We start from the raw sequence: 23,430 nt of genomic DNA on the forward strand, positions 1-23,430 counted from the left end.
GCTAAGATATCTCCTAGAATTCATATTAGCCTGGTACACGGTTTATATGGGAAAATACAAAAAATGGAAAAACTCAAACTCCTGTATACTTTTTGAGTTTCACTTTGGTCCCATATCAACTGTGCAAAATTTCAGATCGATCGGAAAAACTATATTTTAGCGCCGGCCATTCTTAGTTTTTCATACGATTTACTATGGGGAAATTTTACTTCTGCAAAGAAAAATCGCTAGGAGTCACCCCTAGATCCCTAAAAATAAGTCGATGAATGATTTCTGTAGAAAACTTCACGAGGAATCAGACCTCAGAAGACTGCAAACCGATGCGACGTTCGTGGAAAAAGTTATTAAGCTTCCCCCGTTCGATAAAATGACGAGATTTTATTATTTATTGTTATTCCTTACATGTTAAACAGCGTTGGCATGCCATTCGGTTTTCAGTCAATAACTTTTTCCACAGGCTTTAGATCGCTTTGCGGTCTTCGGAGGGTTGATTTCTCGTAAAATTTCCAACAGAAATCATTCATCGATTTATTTTTAGGGGTTAAGGGGCAACCTGTGACGATTTTTCTTTGAAAAAGTGATTTTCCCCATAGTAAATCGTATGAAAACCTAAAATGGCTGGCGCTAAAATATAGTTTCTCCGATCGAGCTGAAATTTTGCTATGGGACCAAAATGGAACTCAAAAAGTGTACAGGAGTAAAATGTCTTTTGGTGTCCCACACTAATTCATATAGGCTTTCGTAGGCCTGTAGAAACACTTGCTTCGATCTCTCCTAAAAAAAATCTTTAAGGTATTCCTCATTTTTTTAGGAAACTCCTCCATATATTCCTTCAGCATTTTTTCCATGTTTTGCGCTAGGCTTTTTCCAAAAGATTTCTATAGAAATCTCTTATGAGTTACAGTGAATTCACTAGGGATTACTTCAGTAAATTCTCCAAGGACAAATATAAGAAATCCTCAATCAATTTATACGAGGATCCCTCTTGCGACTCCTTGCGAGATTATAATAGCTATTGTAACAAGTGAGCTTTTACGGCATCACCGATCACAGTATACTCTTTTTTTTTTTGAGAGATTATGACTTCACATATTTGAAAGAGATGTTATATGCTAACTTCCTGAACAAGCTTGAAGAAGGTCGCAACACTGTAGGAAGCTATCTTTTGAAGCTATGCTGACAAAACTAGTGTTTGGGGTACATCACTGAAGAGATGGAGCTTTCACAACTTTGCTATAGACAATAATACTCTAAACAGTTTTGTGTTTTTTTTTATCTCACATCTAGGGGAATGAATTATCGATTAAATTTTATCAAAAGACGGGTAGACGAGCTTGGTGGTCTAATGGCTACCGCTTTTATGCACCGCTTCATACGCAACATCTACTTTCTCTCTCTTATCTACACATATATAGCATGCATATTCGTTCATAGCCATTGCTAGAACCAGAAACGGATTGAAAAACCCGCTGCCCTTCCTTCAGACTTTGACAGCACAGTGTTAATCTTTCATATAAAGCCTGCAAGTTGTGCAACCAAGCAAACTGACAGTAATCTTCACACAATCTACCACACCTGGGATTCACGCACAAATGCGTGAACCACTATGGGGCCGTCTATATACCACGTGGATAGCTTGAAGGGGGGAGGGGGTTAGCGAAAAGTCCACGCTTGTCCACGGAGAGGGGGGTGGGGCTCGTCAAATGTCCACGGGGACAATATTGACATATAAATTAGGAAACAAGAATCAACACACGAAACAAATTATGTCGCATTATTGATGAGATTCTCTTCAACAGTTCTTTCATACATTTTATTTCATTATACATCGTCTTTTAGTTGTAAGTTACTTCTTCAAGGGAAAAAATCATGGTACTGATGCACAGGCTAATTTGTCACAGGCAGAATTATCAGAATTTCTAATTACTTAGTTTTCTTCATCCAGGAATATACTGGAGATTTAAAATGGAGTGTAGACCATGCAAATGTTGGTGTTTCAGTCAGAAAATTTTCATTGAAGTTCTGTATGAATTTTTCTAAGTTTCATATCAAATTTTTAAACTACCTAAAAGTTTAAAAATACATTTAGGGATTTGCAGGCTTATCTCAAAAACTTTTTTTGTATGTTCCTTTAAAATTTAAGATGTTTCTAATGGATATTAAAGTCTAAGCCTCACCAATGCAATTTAGTTGCTGTAAATCTTGGTTTTTGCAGGAATCTAAGAAATATAATCACATTTCAACAAAAATCTAAGATTTAAAATTACCTTATCTCAACAAAACAATCAGACAATCATAGATTGAACAAACATTCTAAAAAACACCGTCTTCAACCAGAGGCTGGACAGACTAAACATTGAACAATCACTAACATTAGGCGATAGACATTACACGTAAAACACCCAATGAAGAATTTCCGTTTGACGAAAATTTTTCACCAACTGGAGCAAGAATCGAACCCACACTCTCACAAACATTAAGCTGAATTAAAAACAATGTTGAAAACATGTAGGTACCGTGATATCGGGTGAAATTGATCACTTTTCACAGTTTTTGGCTTCTAATTCTTGAATAGTTATCGATATGGCCAAACTCAATGTTTTAAAACAAGTACTACCACGAGTTTCACCATTCAACGAGGTTGACACTTTTACTGCAAATCATTTTATTGAAATAAATATCATTTAAAACAGGGGTTCCCAACCTTTTTGAGGTGGCGACCCCCTTTAAGAATTGTGGAAACATCTGGAGCCCAATGAAATTTTTCGGAAAATTTGAATAAAATGAGCAAAACCGAGTTTTTTGGGGTAAAGTGACGTAGCCAAAAACTCACTGTGGGAGGGGTTTTCGACGGTCAATGATACGTATTTTTGTATTCGACACTCACATTTCGTAAACAATGATGTCATGTACATTCAATTTGAATTATAGCTGAAAAATCGCGGCGCAGCCGAACATTTTTTCTTCTAAAGGCGTTTCATACTGAAAAATTTGTTCCAAAAATTGTGGCGTTTGGGGGTGGCGGTTTACAAAATTAAAAATTGGTATATATTTGCACAAAATAGAATAAAAATTTAAAATGTTTTTGGTAACATCGCGGCCCCCTTGGACTGGCTTCACGGCCCCCAGGGGGTCGCGGACCACCGGTTGGGAACCCGTGATTTAAAATAAAAAATCAGAAATTTAAGTTTCGGGGTGAAATTGATCAGTCAGTGAAATGTCTTCGTAAGTGCCGAAAATATTTTTTCCATCAGAATTAACCACCCCAGAATGCGAAAAGCTGTATAAAACTTATACAAGTTTAGTAAATTCTTAATTTATTTAGGTTTAAAGTTTAATAAATCTAAAGAGAACGCCTAAAGGTATGCAATTTTCATACTAAACAAGTCAATACTTTAGCAAAAGTACAATTTTATGCATAAATATCAATATTTACAGAACTTTTGATGACGTAATCGGGTTTAGCGAACACTTGGCAACTATAAACATTCATTCGAATATTTATTACATGTGCGATACAGCTACGGTAACGAAAGTTTGAAAATGTTTTTGAAATTCGCCAAACACTCAGTTTCAGAAAATATTAAATTTAATACAGAAATATGTGACTAATTAGCTGTAAAACATGTAAACTCTTCATTCAACAACCCTTGAGCCAGATGATGGTAATTTTCTACACATTGTTTTAAGTTCAAAGCTTCATTTTTGACAAATAAAAATTTCCCTCACGTCGATCAATTTCACCCCACTAATTAATTTCACCCGAAATCACGGTACCTATTTTGTGCTACTTGTTTGTATTCTATGTAAAGCTATAGAATATTTGTATTTTATAAATGTTATGTTGGTTCGCCTGTGATTGGAGATCAGAGATAGTTTCGGCTTTGCAGTCTTGTTTTAGTGGAACAAACTATTTAATTTTGTCCGACGTTCCGACACCGGTTTCGGCGTCTTCTTCAGGGAAACTGTAGTATTGATGTTTTATTTAGTGTGATTGTACAATTTTTGATGTTATGTTACTTACAAATTGATCTTGTTCTTTGTCTTAGGGTATGGTTGTTCTGTTACGGTCAGTATATGATTTTGGTCGGCACATGTCCTAAAAATGTCATATTGTGTTTGAATTACTAGTAAAGTTTTTAAGTTAAGCTTCTTACATATGGTTGGTCAACTGGTCAATATTTTAAAATTTAATTTTATAGTTTAGTGTCACTTTTAGTATTGCTCACTCTGTTTTCGATGTCGAAACGTCGGACAAAATTAAATAGTTTGTTCCACTAAAACAAGTATTTTATAAAGTTTTCAATTATATTTAAGACATGGTTTACGAAAAAAAAACAATATTTAAAAAAACTTTTCAAAATCATTTTTTCTATTTTTTTTTAGAAATATGAAAAAAAACTTTTTTTCTGATGTCCACGTGGACAATGGGGGAGGGGGGGGGTGTCAATGAAAAGTCCACGCTTGTCCACGGGGAGGGGGGAGGGGTCAAAAATCATGAATTTGCTGTCCACGTGGTTTATGGACGGCTCCTATGCCAATAATAAACATTTCCCAATACTCTGACATGGCCTTGTGCACGCGCAGAGGAATCAACGGCCTGTTGGCAACAAGCAATTAGGGGCGCCATTGTCGCTTATAAATAGTAAATCACCAACATTCACACGCTGAAGATGCCCAAGCAGCCATCTCATAGGTTCTTTGTGTGAGTGTAGCTGTTCTGATGGTACTCAGTGAGTGGTCAGTCAACAGTTTGACCCTAGTTGAAAATTCTTTTTTTTTTCGAAAAATCAAAGCAGATAAAAATAAATGAATACCGTGTGGTGTTTCTACCATCTAGGAGCTACAATTTTGCTGAACAAAGTTACGCCAAATCTCTTTTCAATTTTGAGTTACTACACTTTTTGTGTGTATGTGTCTTATTCGAACACTTGCTCAACCACTTGTGGCAAAAGCTCGAATATAGTGCTTGTGGAATTTTGCTAACCGTAGCACACTATTTTAACGCTTTGGTAAAAGGAATACCTGAAACCAATTAATATTTGATGTTGGAACTGTAATACACTTTAAAGATCGATTTGGATTTTACCCAAATCAGGGTAAAATTAGTAGTTTTCAGCCAAATTCATGTAAAACGACATTTTTTTTTAACTTTGATCAAATTTTCTTACTAATTCCATCTTTTTGGGAGATAATATGTACATTTTGCCCCACTATGTGAAAAATATGATTTCCAAATCTTTTTTTTTTCAAAACGTTATACATGCTAAAGTATCTTCAAAATATACCTAGCTACGCCCCAAAATAAAAGACCGAATCATTATAATTCCAATCCATGCGTTAGGAGGATCATCGTATATTTTAATTTTTTGATCAAAAACCAACATTTTGTCATAACTTTTTGAAAAATCTATGAATTCTCATGATTTTTGGAGGTATTTTTTTCAAATAGGCTTCGAACTTCCTTGATACCCGAAAGAAATCATTTGAATTGAGCTCAAAAACTTTAAAAGAAATTCTTGCCCCACTCGAACTTTTGCCCCACTTTACTCTATTGTGTAGCTAAACAATACTCCTCGTACTTTAATCCAAATTTCCAAATCGTTTATTTTTTAGAAGCATTTTAAACTTTGTTTGCTATACTCCGCCAGCACATGGCAAACTTTTCCTAGATGGTAGGTCGGAACTCCGTCAAGGCGAATCAAACTTTAACAACAACACCCGAGTAGAGGAAAAAAGCTCAATAATAGCACTTTTTGAATGGAGATCAAAAAGTGATATTGATTCATTTAAGATAAGCGGTAAAAGTAGGTACCGAAAATACTTTGAAAAATACTCAAGAAGAGAATCATCTTCTCCAACAATGTCCGTGGACAAGACAACATCGCGATGTCATTAAGGGAGAAACGGAAAAATGTTCAGCTGCAGTGATTTTCTAGATGACTAGTTTACTTGGAAAAAATATTTCTACAATTAGGAATCCAAGATTGAATGAAACAAAGATACTAGGCCCGGGTTTTGTTTTTGAGAATACTGTTTGCAAAGCTGTCAAGGACTAAAGGAGCTCTTTGAATGAACCAACAAGTAACACTACCATAGATTTCTCCTGAAATTCTTCCGGAATTCTTGCTTTAAGTATCTTACTGAAATTCTTTCGATGAGTTATGCATATTTTTACAAATATTACAAATATTTAAAAGGATTCCTACGCATTTTTTTTTACTAAAACTCCCTAAGGAGCTTTCCTTCTGAGGTCACCAAAGCGCGGCCCACGGGCCGCACGTGATGTCTACCCTAGTAACATTTTAAGTTTTGTTCGGCTTTATAAGAGATTTTTCTGACCAATTTTACAAAACTTGCAATAAAACTGATTCATACATCGAAACCTCTTGATACCCTCTTTAAGTGCATCTTCCGGCTAAGTGGACCACTCTCGGAGAAATTTTGCAAACTGTATTAAAAGTAGCAATAAAACTGTTTTAAAACCTAGTCGAAAAATGTTCCATACTCGAAGAAGGTTATCATGATCGTTGTTGTTTTTTTTTCAGCAAAAACTATGGCAGCTAAAGATGCAGAGATGCTTCTTCAATGGCACGGAAAGTTCAGGAGGAGACATTATTCGAGAGTAGAAAGTGATCATTTCAAAGTAATATTTTAGTAGTTATTATGTTGCTAGGCTTATGCGCATTCAATTTTACCGTGAATATTGGCAGAAACATAAAATTAATGCGTTTCGAAAACATATCTCGATAGTGGCACAAATTCATAAATGGAGGAGAACGTGTCTCTGGAGCCGATCTACTGATACCTGATGCTATGGAAATGACTACAAACTATCAATGCGTAACAAATTTGAGCAAAATCAATCGTTATCAATATGGCGATGACCATAATTGGGGAAAATGAAAACGAAAGCAAGTTTACTTTTATGATGACCGCAATAAACCTAGCAGTGTCATAGTTGCTGCGTTCTCACCAACAGATGTCGTTACTAATCGAACGGATCGCCATCTGTTGAAAGTTTGAATAGTTTTATTGTGGTAATAATGGATGTCAGAAGGATTACATATCGGAGAGTTTTATCAATGGTTTTCATAAAAGTAGTCATAACACTGTGAGGTTTGGTTACTGCTGTAATAAAACCCTAATAAAAATCAAACATAACTAATCAGCAATGGAATTGTTACTTGGATAGTTCTCCATTTGCCGTAGAATGCCTTGCAATGTTTCTTATGGAAGTTGTTCTACTCCCGAAATAATCAAGAATAACGTGTTGAATGATTCACAAATCGATCCAGGTGTTAGAGTACGATCATTTAAAAAAACAGGCCTGAGGATCACTGCCTTAGATTCTGAAAAAAAATATCTTCCAAGCATTCTTCCGGTAATTCACAAGAGAATTATATATTTTATTAGTTATTCCTTCAGAAAACCACCTAAGGATTTCCCCAGGAACTGTTCCAAGGATTTCTCAAAGAACTCTTCCAATGCATTTAGAATGCCTCTCCTCTAGGATTTTCAAGGATTTCGCTAGGAATTCTTCAAAGAATTCGTCCAGGACTTATTTCAAGAATTTATTTTGAGATTTCTTTTGAAATTTTTTCTAGGAATTTATCCGATCATATCGCCGGTAGTTCAAAGAATGGTTCATAGCAGAGTTTTTCAATTATTCCTTCAATAGTTCTTCCAAAGATTCCTCCTGGAATAGTACCAAAGATTCCGCAATAAACGTTCCAACTAATCCTTTAGAAATTCTTCCAATGATTGTTCTAGCAATGTTTCCATGAGTTTTCCTTACAGGGATTTTAACCAGAATTATTTCTGAGATTTTTTCAAGGATTGCTGCAGGCATTCTTCAGAAGATTTCTCCTTGAATTCATTCAATGGATTCTTCCGGAATTTTTGGAAGGATTTCTCCAACATTTCTGTTGAAGATTTCCCTAAAAGTTCTTCCAACCATAATACCGGCAGTTCTGTAAAAGGTTCGTAAATGAATTCATTTATTCTTTCAGCAGTTCTATCAAAGGTTGCTCGAGGAGTTCTTCTAAAATTTCAGGAGAAATTCTTCAAAAAAATCCTTCACGATTTCTTCCAAAAGATCTTTTGAGAATTCATCCGTAGATTCTTACAGGAATTCTTCCAAGCATTTCTCCAAGAATTCTTTTTAGGATTTCTCTAGGATCTGTCCCAAGCATGCTTCCAGAGATTCCTCCGAGGGTTCTCGCAGGATTTGTTTTAACGATTTCTCCAGGACTTCTTTAAATAATTCCTCCAAGGATTTTTCCAAGAATCACTACAGTATTCATTCCAGACTCCTCCAGGAATTACTGCGAGGGTTCCTCCAGAAATTCTTTCCAGGATTTCTCTAGAAACTATATCTGGGATTACTGCAGAAATTATTCTGCTATTCTGCTATTATCAACGCATCCCCTGGCTTTCGCCCATCTGCGTTGTCTTTTCACTAGGCAATACGTCTACCAATTGATGTTTATGGGCTTGCCGGACCAAGTCATGTAGCTAAGCCAAACACCCCACCTACAACTGTTGGGTAGGCACCATTGTCCCGCCCACTGGTCTTTTACAGCTAATTGTAGGTGCATGTGTGCGTGTAAGTATTGGAGTGTGTGTGTGTTAGTGTTGGTGTATTGTAGACGCCAACTCGTTCTAATCCACTCTGATTGCTAACACCCTATTGAACCATTACCCTTAAATTTGGCAATCTATGAAATAGAATGAAACGCCTGTAAACAGTCAGTTAAATCAAACAAGAAATATTAGTATTAAAGCGAAGACACAATGAAGCAACGCTCCGAACTTTGAGAGCACAAACCCCAAGAACCAAATGACAGGCTGCGCGAACAGTCGATCGACTGGCCACCACCAGTGAATAACCAATCGAGCAAACCCTCCAGCACAAACCGCCACCAGCTCTCTCGACCTGCGCCCAACAAATCCGAGGCACAGCCCAGCTATAGCTTCACCTTAAAACCAAAATCTAGATTGCAGAGGACAATACTTCCCAAGTAACCACGCAGCTAAGGCCGTAAATCACGCACAACACGTCACAAATAAGACACACTACTCCGCCCGTACAACCGAAACCGATCTAGGGTAGAGAAGGGTCTCTTTCCACTCCAACCCGGACTCAACTGCACCCACAGGGTAGCGCACCCCCCACACACACACTGCACTCATGCATCCATCACGACCCGAGCCGCACGGTCACCTGGGTTGCTTCTATCTGCATGACCTCACCCAACCCGTAACGCAGAGTTTAAATCCCTCTCTTGCATTACAAAGCAGTCCCTCTTCCCAAAGTTTGTGCGTGGTATAAATGAGATTATAAAGCTGAAGAAATCGTCACCAACACAGCCGCCAACAATGAGCACTCAATGGTGTCGGCAGAATCAATGACGACCCCCTCAGTACCAAACCCAATTATCCTACACTACCCAAGTAACCACAATGCTGAAGCCGTACGCACTGCACCAGTGCACGTACGAAGTACATACAGACCTACCCGCACCGCCTAAACAAACCACTTAGGCCGAACACAAGCGAAAAGTGGCGCCACCACTGTTGAACCACGACTATACCAGTAGGTATAATCGCAATTAAGCAATCGTACATCCATTCCTCGCTCCTACTCAGTCCTAAACGATCCATAGCAATGCACCCCACACACGCAACCCCCACAACCCAACAGTATGGCCACTTGAGTATCCCTGGGATTTTGATTACATGATGGTCAGGGATCACAGCCATCAAAACGTTCCACACTTTACCAGGGCTTGCGACCTGTAACCATGATGATTTCCGCTATGGGAAACCATGATGGCTAGCGGTGTTGGGATTACTGTAGAAATTATGTGCATTAATTCTTCCAAGGATCCCTTCTGAAAAATTTTCAAGTTTTTCGGAGGATTACTCTAGAAATTCTTCCAAAGATTTCTGTTTTACGATTTGGACGATTGGGGGTTCTTCTGCTAGTAATTCTCTTTTTCCCAGTAATTCTTCATTTCAACTCATTAAAAAAAATCATCTAGAGTAAAGTTCTTTTTGGAATTCCTGCAAGAGAGATTCTAGATTCCTCTCAGCGTAACATCAGTGATTCTTCAAATAGTTCTTTCTGAGATTTCTCCCTGAATTCTTTTTGGGATTGCTCCAGGAATTTCTGCAGGGATTCCTTCGAAAGTTCTTTGTGCAATTCCTGCAGACAATTTTGGAATAACTCCGGAAGCTCATACTGGAATTTCTTCATATGTTGCTAGTGGAAATCCTCCAGGAGTATGGTCCCTTCCAGGATTTGTTTCAATGAATGCTCCAAAAATTCTTCAAAAGTTTCTTTCAAAAGTTCTTCCAAGAATTGCCTCAGGAATTCTTCCAAGGATTACCCCAGCTCAGAAATTCTTTCATGGATTACTCCAGCAACTTTTCCAAGGTTTCTTCCAGGAATTTTCCAAGAATTCGTTCAGGAATTCTTACAAGGAATCCTTCAAAAAATATTCCAAGAGTTCTTCCAACAGTTCCTCCAAGAATTCCTCCAAGAATCTTTCAAGGATTTCTCCGAAAATTCCTTCTAAGATTTGTTTAGAATTTCTTTCAAGGATTACTCCAGAAACTCTTACAAAAATTCCGTCAGAAATATAATTTTTCCAAGAATTTCTTTAGGCATCCCTCCAGGATTCGTCCAGAAACTCTTCTAAGAATAGTTGAGTTCATATAGCCGAAGCTAGCCGAACCAGTAAACGCGGAACTATTCAACAAGACCGCGATCTCCGGTTGACCCAGGATATTTCATTACCTTTTTTTGGGCATAGGGTTTCTTACTACCTCCCACACGGAAGATTTTATGATAGTTTTTTGGCACAAGTTGAGTTTTTAGATAAACATTTTTCCGCATTTTTTACACAACTGTCTTTCTAAACAACGCCTCCCATCACCGCTTTGTATACCAGATGAGGACTCAACTCAGATTCAACTCACCATATCAAGCTCAGCGTTGAGTCAAAATTTATGTTAACATAGATATAAATTTTATTAGGAAAAGCATTTTTTGCGAGTCAGACGATTTTCAAAGAAATTACCTACCTTCAGGCGTTTAATGTGGGTCATTCCGTGATTTACTGACCTTTATTTCATTATTTACATATGAATTACATCAGCTGAAAGAATTTGAAAACCTTGTCATAGATTTTCTGATTTTCCAAATATTTTGTCATTGGATGAACAACTTCACCCCGGATTCAAAGTTTTCAAATTTGGCAAATTTGAACATTATTAAAAAAAAAAATCAGTTTCTCGTAAAAATTTCGGTTGCGGTAATTGATGCAAGTCCCTTCAGTACATGTTTTAAAACTATTTGTTTGGAATCATATATATTGTGCCGGATTTTATTGGAAGGAATAGATAAAAAGTGGTCAACTTCCCACCAAATTACTGCATCAGAGCAAAAAAGGTAGATTTATATGAAGATACACCACCATATTTAAGTCCTATAAATAATCATGCATACTACCTTGAATGAAACCTAAGTTTACAGCCTTTTCTTATTAAATCGACCAACCTTTCCCATAATTATTAAAAATGAAGCATTTAATCCAATTATATACAACAACTATTTAAACAACTAACAAACGTTACTAAAAAACGAGAACATCATCAAAAACGAATAAAAATAACACAGAAAACATTTCCTAGTCCAGTCCTGCCTTGAAGTATATATTGATAGATCCATTACGATGTGAAGTTTGTAGATTTTTTACATGGAACAAAACCAGACAAAGGGTGATAGAATCGACTTAGTGGAAACAGAGTAGCGAAAACGTTCAAACAACACTGTAAACTCAGTCGTCATCATCAGCAAGTAGAGAAATGAATCATTACTAAAAATTCAAGAAAAAAAACGGAAGAAAACGTGTAAATGAGAGATACGGAATCAAATTTGTTGACGCCGCCCGAGAGCGGTGGCTGGGCAACTACTTGATTCGTGTAGAATAGACCATGTAGCGAGAGATTGATGAAACCCTGTTTTCTTGTTAGGTCCTTAGGGGTACTGTCCGTACACTTCTTCAAACGTTGCTGATGTTTTATGAATTGTTGAAACCGTATTCCACACTTAAGCTGTTGTGTTCCTATCGTCCGTGAAGTGTACGTGTATATCATTCCCAGATGTTCATCTTTGTCTTTCCCGTGTTGCACATTAGAAGGCACTATTTTTTTCGGAAGTCAGTTTTGGACGAATAAATCAAAACTGAAATGTAATCAAAAGGGCCGACCAGCTTCCTATACTTTCTACTAAGTCTTAGTCGGATCAGTCGAAGTAGAGTCAGTTAAAGTACGATTACCGAAAGTGAAATGATACAATAACAATATATAAAAGTTTTAAAACGGTTTCAATTAGTATTAATCAAGTTTTTACTCAAAGTTGGAAACAGGTAATTTTTAACTGAAAACACGTTCTGTTGACCATTTCAATGCATTGTGTTTGAAAAAACTTAAAACTGAAATCTGCTCTGACTTTGTTTCATAATCTTGCTCTAAAATCGGGAGCTCATTTTAGTAAGTTTTATATTGTTATTACAAGTTTTCAGCCATTGGCTGGTTCATCTCTTTTTATACAAAGGTGTTAGTTAGCATGGGTTTGCTGAGGCTGATGTTTTTTTAGTCTTTATTGCTCTTCGATCCTACTGAAATAGAACCGATTACATTTCAATGTTCATATGCGCATTAAATTCTAATTTTTTTGAAATTTTGATGGTAATTTAACAGTGCCACAAGCTGACTAAGAAAGTATGGTGAGCCTCAATTTTCAAAACCTAAATTTCTGGTTGATGTGGCCTAGTCGTCTGCCGATGCGACATAAATCTAACGAAAGACAACCGGCCACATTTACAGATTGGGACACACAACACGACAATGAAGCAAGAGCAGCACACTTGAATAAACTTTCCGTGAATGGTAATTGTGTATCCAAGATCATCCCTTTTCCACTTTCAAAAACATTTAAATGTACATTTGTAGAGTAAAATCAATAAAGAAGAAAACTGACGAAGAGGTGAAGAAACAAACATTTTTGGGTCCAGCTGTAATAATCGCACATACATTACATTGCATAATTAAACAGTTTAAGAGTAATCGTGCAGAAACAGAGAATCATTAACAGGAAAAAAAAATAAATCCATTTATTATACACACTAAATCGATTTATAATTCCCCTATCGCGCGTCGTACTCGAGTTTTACGAGAGAGAGAAACTTGTACAGATGAAATAAAATAAAATAAAAAATCACCAGAACCGGAACACAGAAATCGACAAATGGTGGCGGGAGGTGGTAGAAATTGACTAATGATATGGGGTTTATCGAACAAAAAAAAATAATGGGAGTTACAATTCGGGTATGCACGACGCTCGAACAAGAATGGATTATAATGTCGAAATGCAATAACGGAAACAGTATTCGCGGAGAAAGAGAAGCTATTTAATTAAAATCAAAAGAATTCAATTTAAAACTACTGGTTGTTTGATTTCACAGTTAATTGATGACAAATCCTTCACGTAGAAACACGTAGCACATTACAGGGTGCGATTGTAATGTTTTGATCGTGAGACAACAGCAGGAAAAATCGGTAATGCTTTTTTTCCATTTCAGCCAGGTTTGCAACATGAGGACCTTATCCATCACCTTGATCACTACATACTGGTAATAGGACAGATCGATGAAGTACTAGATTTGTAGTAATGAGCTGAATTTTAGTATGGTGAGAAGGTCAATTCTCCGTTTATGCAATGAAATGGTGCAAAAAGCGTGGGTATTATGATTCCTTGCCTAATTTGATGCTGTTTGAGCAAAACTTTGGGTAACAGTGTTGTTGTTTTCTCCATTTCTTGCAACATAAACAACATAGTTATCCAAAGTTTTGCTCAAACAGCATGAAATTAGGCAAGGAATCATAATACCCACGCTTTTTGCACTATTTCATTGCAGAAACGGAGAATTGACCTCCTCACCATACTAAAATTCAGCTCATTACTGCAAATCTAGTACTACACCGAACGTGCCCCATTGCCGACCTCTATCTGATTCCTTGTTGAATACTGCCAAATATTTCGACATTCGCACTCCGGGACCAGTCCTCTGAAGTCTGTCGTATTTTATACAACCGTAGATGATCATCGAAAGAATCAGCGTTTTATACAGAACGACTCACGTTTGCTATTGTCGTGGCTAGGATTTTTTTTCTGAAGAGGGCCCAGGGGGAGGGGGCTGACTTGAGATGACTTTTAAGCGGCATGGTCGCCCGATATGTGAATATGAAAATCGGCATTGCAGTTTTGAGGAATCGAAATGACTTGTTAGATTTGTTCCAAGACTTGTTCCTAGTTCCGTAAACTATATGAGTATGAACAAATCATTCAGGTTTTTTTTTCCAAAGCTTGCTGCAGTGATTCCATCATCAGGTATCAGAAGGCCGGCTCCAGAGGCACGTCATCCTCCATTTGGGACATTTGTGCCATCGCCATACACATAAGCCTATTTCATCATTTACCTGAGGTAGAATGGGACAAGGGATGGGAATTAGGAAAGGGAAAGGTGGTGAAATAGGAAGGGGTGCCCTAGAAGAGGGAATGAATGCATAAGCGCAACGAGAGCTCATAGCCCATATCACAACGGGTTTAATCAGTGCCCTGGACGGGTTTAATCAGTGAAAAGGACACTGTAAAACGCGTACGCGTAAAGAGAGCCTATAGCTCATTGGAGGTTGCTTGTGACGTCATGCGACTTTCAATATGACATTGAAAGGCATGTCATCGAAAGCATCCTCAATATTCAAGAAATCACCCAAGCAAAAACTACGTTTAAGCGAGTGATTTCTTGAAAATTTATACAACTTTGTGTAAAAGAGTCACTGTGGACATCTCAAATTGGGAGGCATGTGAGTTCACATGAATAGGCATATTAGCCAGACGAACATCAAAGTGTGATAATCGACAATGCGTTTCAAGCATTTTAGAAAGAACGAGGTAACCAGATAAATCTGGAACTCATTCATTCTTCATACAACGCACGCATCCTTTCGGGATATAACTATGGAGTAATTTCACGCCATGAAAATACCCAATAGAAAACAAGAGTTCAAAACATTTTTTTTGTTTTTATTTTTGTGTATTTTAACTAATGTGTGTAACTAATTCTACCCTAGTTCAAAACATGTTTGAAATACTCAAATCCCTCTGGAGAAAAATAGGATAAAACCCCATTTTCTCCTGCAGATTTGAAGTAAGCAGAGCTTTTTAGTGCCCTTTAAATCGATTCTATAGCTACAATCCTCGGGGCAGAACTAGCTATATAAAAGACTGGTTTATCCAAAGATACAGGAGATAGACAAAATGATCGAAACAGGCAAAATTTTCACTTTTCAAAAAATGTTCAACTAGCTGTAACATTTCAAAAAGTGCATCAAATATGTTTACTGTAAGTTCATCAACTAGTTGTGTATCAGTGGTCCAAATATGGGAAAGTTCGGACTATTCTTTACGAAGTTATAAAGATTCTTGAAAAAGGTAAAATTATCCGATAGCCAACTTTGAGCTGTTATATCTCCGGATTTAATGAACCGAATGCAATGAAATTTTGACTATTTATGACTTATATAATGAGCTATGAAAAACTGTTGACTTAACTTAAAATTCTTAACACGGAAGAAAATAATAACGATTAGATTATTTTTTTAATAAAACGCCAAATTATTCAACATCTTTTAAAAATTCAAGATGCAAATTATGGTTGAGGGGGTTAGAAGCAAAGGGGTGTAAGTGACAAAACCCCACTTTCGAGTAAATGAGGTTTAAACTTTTTGACTAATTTTTCATCCCATACAAAATGTATGGAGTTTCAAAATCAACCCAATTTTCTCTGATTTATTGTAATTTTTCCAAACATCGTAAAAATAATCTTGAAAAAGTTCCTGAAAACTTGAAATCTGAAGAATTTTTTGATATGCTCAGCTCAAAATCGACAAAATGGTCACTTACACCCCTTTGATTCTGGGCCCCTAAGTTCATTTAATTTCCCTCTAATTGACTTATATATAAATGTGTTTTGAAGGAAAGTAACAACATAGCCGCCTAGAAATTTACCATATTAAAAATAGACGAATTTGCTAAAAATCGTGAAAAAAAAATCGCTATAACTTTTTCTCTTGTTTCAAATTTCAAGTTAAGTCAAATGTTTTCCAGAGTTCATTTTATAAGTCATGAATGGTCAAAATTTCATTGCAATCGGTTCATTAAATCCGGAGATAGCTCAAAGTTGGCTATCGGATAGTTTTACCTTTTTCAAGAATCTTTATAACTTCGTGGAAAATAGCTTGATCTTCCTCAAATTTGGACCACCAATACACAACTAGTTGATGAACTTACAGTTAAAATTTGATGCATTTTTCGAAAAGTTATAGCTAGTTGAAAATCTTTTGAAAAATTAAAATTTTGCCTGTCCCGATCATTTTGTCTATCCCCTGTATTTTGAACTTGAACAGATCAGAGTGTCATTTAGGAATACCCGCGCGGTCCGCACAGACCGCAGCACGACAAGCTTCTTTCAAAGCAATAGTTATGGTATACCACAATGCAGGGCATTCTAGTAACAAAACCCCAATGAAACTCTCTTGGAAAAGCAATGGAAGCGAGTTATCCATAAAATGTGGTCGCAACCAATTAGTACAGGTTCCCTAGTTTGTTGAGCAGGGACGCCTGAATACACAAAGTTTGCGAATGAACACTCAAAAGTGCAAAGAAGGTCAAATGGAGACTCCTCATCTGACACATGCCATTGACTAACCATTCATTCCTTGGCACGGTAAGCATAGAGCCGCATAACACCATGAATAAGGGGTCACCTGTTTAGTGGACTCTTACCGCTGGATCAGGCGATCCGTAGTGTTATTCTTAGCCAGTTGAGGCAACCGCTACTACACAGCTATCTAGGCTGATCAGGAAAAGAAGTTAATATTGATGGTCAACTTCGGAACGAGCCCGAACAACCGGGATGTCGCCCGATATGTGAATATAAAAATCGGAATTGCAGTTTTGAGGAATCAAAATGACTTTTTAGATTTGTTCCAAGATTTGCTCCTAGTTCCGTAAACTATATGTGTATGAAAAATTCATTCAGGTTTTTTTCCAAATCCATCATGGATTCCTTCAGAGATTCCTTCAAGAATGCATTTAGGGATTCATCCAGACTTGTTTTTGAGCATTTGTCCTAAGATATCTTTAGAGGTTCCTTCAGTGATTGTTCCAGTGCTTTTTTCGAGGTTTCCTCAGGAATTTCTCAGAAATCATTTAGGGTATTTCGTATATTCCTTCCAGAATTCCGCTAGAGATTGCTCCAATAGTTTGATCTGGTATAATTTGAAGTATTTCTACAGGAATAAATTCCAGAAATTCTTTTAGCAAATTTTGATAGAGATTATTTAAAATTAATCCTGGAATTGCTTGAAAAATTTGTACAAAAAAATCTTCAGGAGCCCATATACATATTCCTTCAGTAATTCCCCATAAATTACTGCAGATATGAATTTCTTTAGATGTTTTCCAGGGATTCCTACACAAATTCTTCCAGGAATTCGCATAGAAAAGCTCTCCTGAGATTCCCTAAGGAAATCCTCATGGGATTGCTTCTGGGATTCCTAAAGGGGGTTTCTTCAGAAGTTCCTCCAAGAATTCCTTCAGGGATTCACTCAGGAATTCCTTAAGTTATTCTTTCAGGAACAACTTTTGGGATTATTTTAAAAATGCCTGCAAGAACTCTTCTTGGAATTTCTTCAGAAACTCCTCCAGGAATAAATCCAGGATTTCAGTATTTCCTCAGGAATTGCAGCGATTTCTTCAGTACTTGCCCTGAGATTTCTTACTCCTCCCGGAAATACCCTCAAAAATTGAATTTTGTATTTCTTCTAGAATTATTTCTTGGATTCCTCCAGGAATTCCTCAAGAGATACCTCCAGAAATTCCTCAAGAAATTCTTCTAGGATTCCTCTGAGAATTCCTACATGGATTCCTCTAAAAATTCCTACAGGCATTCGTCCAGGAATTCCTCTGAAAATTTCTCTAGAGATTCCTCTAACGATTACTCTAGGAAATCCTCAAGGGATTCCTCTAGAGATTTTTCCAGGGATCCCTCCAGGAATTCTTTCAGGGATTCCTTCAGGAATTCCGCCAGAGATTCTTTCTGAAAGTGCTCCAGTGATTCTTGGAGGAAATTCTCCAGAAATTCCTCCAGGGATTCCTCATGGAATTTATGCAGGGAGTCCTCCAGGAATCCCTCTAGAGGTTTCTTAAGGAAATTCTCTAGAGACTCCTACAGGCATGCTTTCAGGAATTTCTCCAGGCTTTCCTTCTGGAATTCCTCTAGGGAATCTCTAGGGATTGCAATAGTTATCTCTCCAGGAATTCTTTTAGAAATACCTCCAAGGCATTCCACCAGGAGCACCTCCAGGGATTTCTTTAGGGATTCCTCCAGGCATTCCTCCAGGATAACCCCAGAAATTCCCCTAGAAATTCCTCCAGGAATTGATCCAGGAAGTCCATTACCGCAATTTCTCCAGGAAATCCTCCACGGATTTCTTCAGATATTTTCCCAGGAATTCCTACCGGAGTTGATTATTCCAAGAATTTCTCCATTTCTGCATGAATTCCTCGTGAGACTAATCTAGAAATTTCTTCAAGGATTTCTTCCGGAATCGTCCAGGATATTCTCCAGGGATTTCTTCAATTGGAATCTAACCAGGAATTATACCAGGTATTCCTCCTGGCATTTCTCCGGGGACTCCTCCAGGAATTCCTTCAAGAATTCCTCCAGGAATTACCCCAGGTAAATTCAGGAATTCCTCCAGGAATTTCTTCTGGAATTGTAATCGTATACAATACATAAAATTATAGACTACACTCTGAAGAATTTTCACGTCCGATTTACGTGAAAAGATAGGTAGTTTTCGTCCACCATATTTTTCACGTCATCTTCACCGGAATGTCAGGTAGCTGGACAAATTAGAACTTCGCGAATCGACGTGATGAGTCAGGTAAATTTGACTCGCGTTTTACGTATCGTTTACGTGAAATGTGGGTGAGTGCCACTGGAGTTTCAGGTAACTTTTACGTGAAAACATGGATTAGCGCTACATGAATTTCACGTGATTTATGCATGATTTTTGAATGAAAATAAAGCAGTCTCGCCAGCTTGCAACGTATTTAAAGAGGCAAGAGATTTGAATCCTTACAAAATGCAATGAAAATACATAAATTGTACCCTGCCGTAGAATCAATATATCATTGCATTTTATAGGGATTTGAAATCTTGCTTCCTCAAATACGCTACAAGCAGGTACTAATATGTAACAATTACAGAAAAATCTTTAGCAGTCATTTATTTTAGAGCACTTAATAAATTTACACTTACATATCTACATACGTTTCGGATCCTCTGATCCTCTAAAAGTGCAGAGTTTCAAATAAACCCAAGGATGCTGAAGCAAAATCTTTGAAGTCCAACCGTTTCCAACACTTGTTGAACTCCTCTGTTGGACCTCCGCTACCGTCGCGAGACATATTCCAGCTCTGAAATTATTGAACATAGAAAAAGTCACAACTGCGTAAAATTATTCACTATTATTTGCTTTAAACATAACACGACGTGGTTATCGAGTGAAAATGACTAACTCCACGTAACTTTGGAAGTTTTAAAGATAAGGATGAGCTACTTGATATTTCACGTAAATCGGACGTGAAAACTTTTTAGAGTGTAGGATATGCCGAAAAACTTTGCCGACGACCGCAAGGTGATCAGACACTTGTGTAAAAACCTATAGTCTAGACAGATAGATAATACTTAAATCTATCAAATTTGATTTGATAAAACGAAATATTTTGCATGAGTCGTTAGTTTAGATGTTAATTGACCACTTTACCTTTTCATTGCTTAAAAAATATTTCCAAGCTTAATGGCTTGCAGTCAAAAAAGCCCAAAATCGCATATTTTGCCCTATAAATTGAGGTACAGCTCAAAGTTGTGACGTGCTGGAGAAAATCTGAGCCCAGATTCGGATTCAGTGACCCAAAATCTGACACATAAGTTTGCTCTTGAGACAAAAAAATGTTGCGCTGTGTTAGTCAAAAAAGACCTTATGTAGACTTGAAAAAAATATCAACGGCCGAGTTTCCTTTGTGTTCTACTAGAGGAAATCATGAAGAAAATTCTGGGTTAGTCCTAAAATGAGTTTGTAGTTTACAAAAAAAAATCAGCTATGATTGTTACGATTATTTTGTGGATATTAACAAAAGAAAAATATTATAAACTCAAGAAGAAACAATGCAAGAGTAATGAACAATCCTTAATCTTCCTGAAATTTGTCAGCGCTACCTGCACTACGCTGATTTGTTTAGAATAGGCGAGGTTTTATCAACGTAATGAACAAAATACAACAGCGTGACTGCTGAAGAGAAAGTAGTGCTTCTTAAGAATATAATGGTATAATTTTCAATTTCATCGTGTTACGTTCACTTATAAAAGGTAGTTGGTATAAATTTGCTTTCTGTTGTTTGTCGTTCAGGCAGAGGTTATCAGATTTTATTTTCAATTTCTATATATAAAGTTCTGGAGGGGGGGCTGGTAGATTTTTCCAGCTACTGTTTCATGGTTAAGGACATAGTTACAGACGTTCAAATATGGCAGCCAGTATGGTAGTCACACACTCTCTTGCCCCTCTCTCCCCTCGCCACAAATTTAGGTGAGCAAGGAGATTGACTAACAAATTGATTAAAAAAATGCAATCTTACCTGCTTAAATGCATTGCGGTTGCTACTCGTGCTAGGTGAATAAATTTCGGGTACTTTGGGAGAAACTGCTTACAATTATCCACTGCATTTTCACTAATTCGTGCTAATTTTCTCCACTCACCTCAACTTTTTCCCGACGAGCATGTCGCTAATTTTTTCCATATCACTGTTTTGTTTTTTTATACACTACCAAGCACGGTGAAAAGTTGATCGATTGTGGGAAACTGTCGAAAAACTTCGAGTTTTCCACTTTTTTGGTCGAAAAAGTGATGCAATTTCAATCGCGGTTATTTACAACTGAAAAGCCTACCGTTGAACTGAGTGATATTGTGTACTGTTGGGTGGACTTGTCCAAATCGCTGTTCAAATTTTCCGTGAAACAAAGTTGTGTCTGTTCCAATCATAACAATTATATTGAATTTAATATTTCTATTTCGATATCTATTTATATATTGAAGAACTATTTTATGCTGTTTATGAGTTGTAATTGTGACAAATTATGCCACTCCATACCACGGTAGGTTGTTATGGTTTGAGAGAAAAAGTGAGAGAGAGGAGAGGAGAGAATATTGTCAAAAAACGTAAATAAAGCAGCGCACAGTGGGATAAATATCAACAATATTGTGCAAAAAGATTGTATCTGATTGGTTTTTAGAAGAAAATGTGCCAATGAACCAAAAAATCCTTCATATATATGCTAACAGTCAAATGTGTGAACCGAATACTACTTAAAGTCCACACGGTTCAGATCGGCAAAACTATTTTATTCGTTTCTTTGACCAAGTTACACAACACTATGCGACGTTCAATTTGTTTTGATTGAGTGGGTGGCTAGGTGGGTGGGTCGTGCGAGTACAAGGCTTTTGGTTATGATCTCTAGCAGCCTTCACCTTAAATTCCCATTAATTATAGACATCGCCAGATAACCTCTCGTCTAGCTTCTGATGGTACTGAGCAGGAACCCCTTTGACTGACAAGCGTTGGATAGTTTCGCACGGTTCAGTAGTTTCTTGAATTCGTGAAGCTAGATAATGGCGCCTGAATTTTTGCAACTACTAGACAATGATGCGAGTCAATGTTCGGATCCCTGTAGTAAAACCTCACATCTATGGCGTCCGACAAATGTCAACCGTTGACCAGCACATGGTGTACATGGAAGCATGTGTCCAACTCGAATGTCGCTAGGTGTATTTTCGGATATTCTTGCGTGCGAAATTATAGTTGATTGCCCTAACAGCAGCGAATGTCACAAGCCGCACACCTATGCCCTTAATATACAACGGGGAATAATTTCTCAAAGCTTTCTTTGGACTGCAAAACCGTGAGTTGATAAGAAGAGCGTCCGACATAGCTCTGGTCGTCACAAGCAGGGTGGCCAGACCTACCGATTTCTCGGTAGTCCTACCGATTTTCGACACGCCTACCGATTCACAGACGCCAGCCCTGAAACTACCGATTTTTCAAATTTCCTACCGAAAACTACCGATTTTCCATCCTGAATCAACAATGTTAAAAAATCTTAAAAAAAAATTGAAGTTTGGAATCAAAGTTGGCATGCATTTTTTAAATCAGATACAATAACTTTTAAATTAAAAGAGCTTGCCATTTTTTTTAGGAATTTATATGAAGATACATGTTTGAATTCGTGATGGAATTTTTCAATAATTTACTGTTGTGATTACTACAGAAATTCCTGTAAGAATCCGTGCTGGGATTTAAGTTAGTATTTCTCCAGAAATTCCTCCTGTGATTCAGGAATTCTTCCAGGAGTTCATCTTAGTTTCTTGCAGATTCTTGTAGATATTCCTTCTGAGAATCTTTATGAGATTTCAACAGGGATTCATCAAGAAATGTATCTTGAGTTTTGTCCAGTAATCTCTGGGATTGCTCCAAGCATTTTTCCTAGATTGCGGGATTTTTTTACTTATATTGCTCTAGCAATTCCAGGGATTCCTCCAGGTGTTCCTCCTGGGATTGGTCTAGGAATATCTGTAGGGATCTTTCTTCTAGGATTCCGCCAGAAATTACAATTCAAAAATGTCTGCTATAAATCTTCCTCCTGTGATTTATTCAAGGATTCTTACAGAATTGTCTCCAGAAGTTTTATCTCTGGGTTTCTCCTGAAATTCAGCTAGGAATTCATCTAGTAATATATACTAATATTCCTCAAGCAATTTTGCTCCTGAAATACTGATAAAGAATTTTAGGGAAATTTCCCAAGTAATCCTAAATGAATTTCTCTAGAGCCTCCCACAGGAATTTCTCCAGGTAATATTCTAGAAATACTTCCAAAAATGCTTCAGGAGAGTTCTTCCTGGAATATCTCCAGAGATTCCTCCGAAAATACCCAGAGGGATTCCTTCCGGAATTGTTTTACTTTACCAATTAATAAAAGCAAGCTACGCCACTTTTTTAAGAGTTCGGTGGAATTATTTTTGATAAAATATTTAATGAGGCACTTGTAGAAGTTTTGGAGAATCGTTTTGGAATATTTTGTGTAAAATTATTTGTATAAATTTATTGAAGAACAATTAAAGGAGAAATCCCTAATGTTTACTAAAACTGAAAGCCCTAAAGAACACTCTTGCCCTGGA

This window comes from Aedes albopictus, chromosome 2, assembly GCF_035046485.1.
Source record: "Aedes albopictus strain Foshan chromosome 2, AalbF5, whole genome shotgun sequence".
In the NCBI taxonomy this organism is placed as follows: Eukaryota; Metazoa; Arthropoda; class Insecta; order Diptera; family Culicidae; genus Aedes; species Aedes albopictus.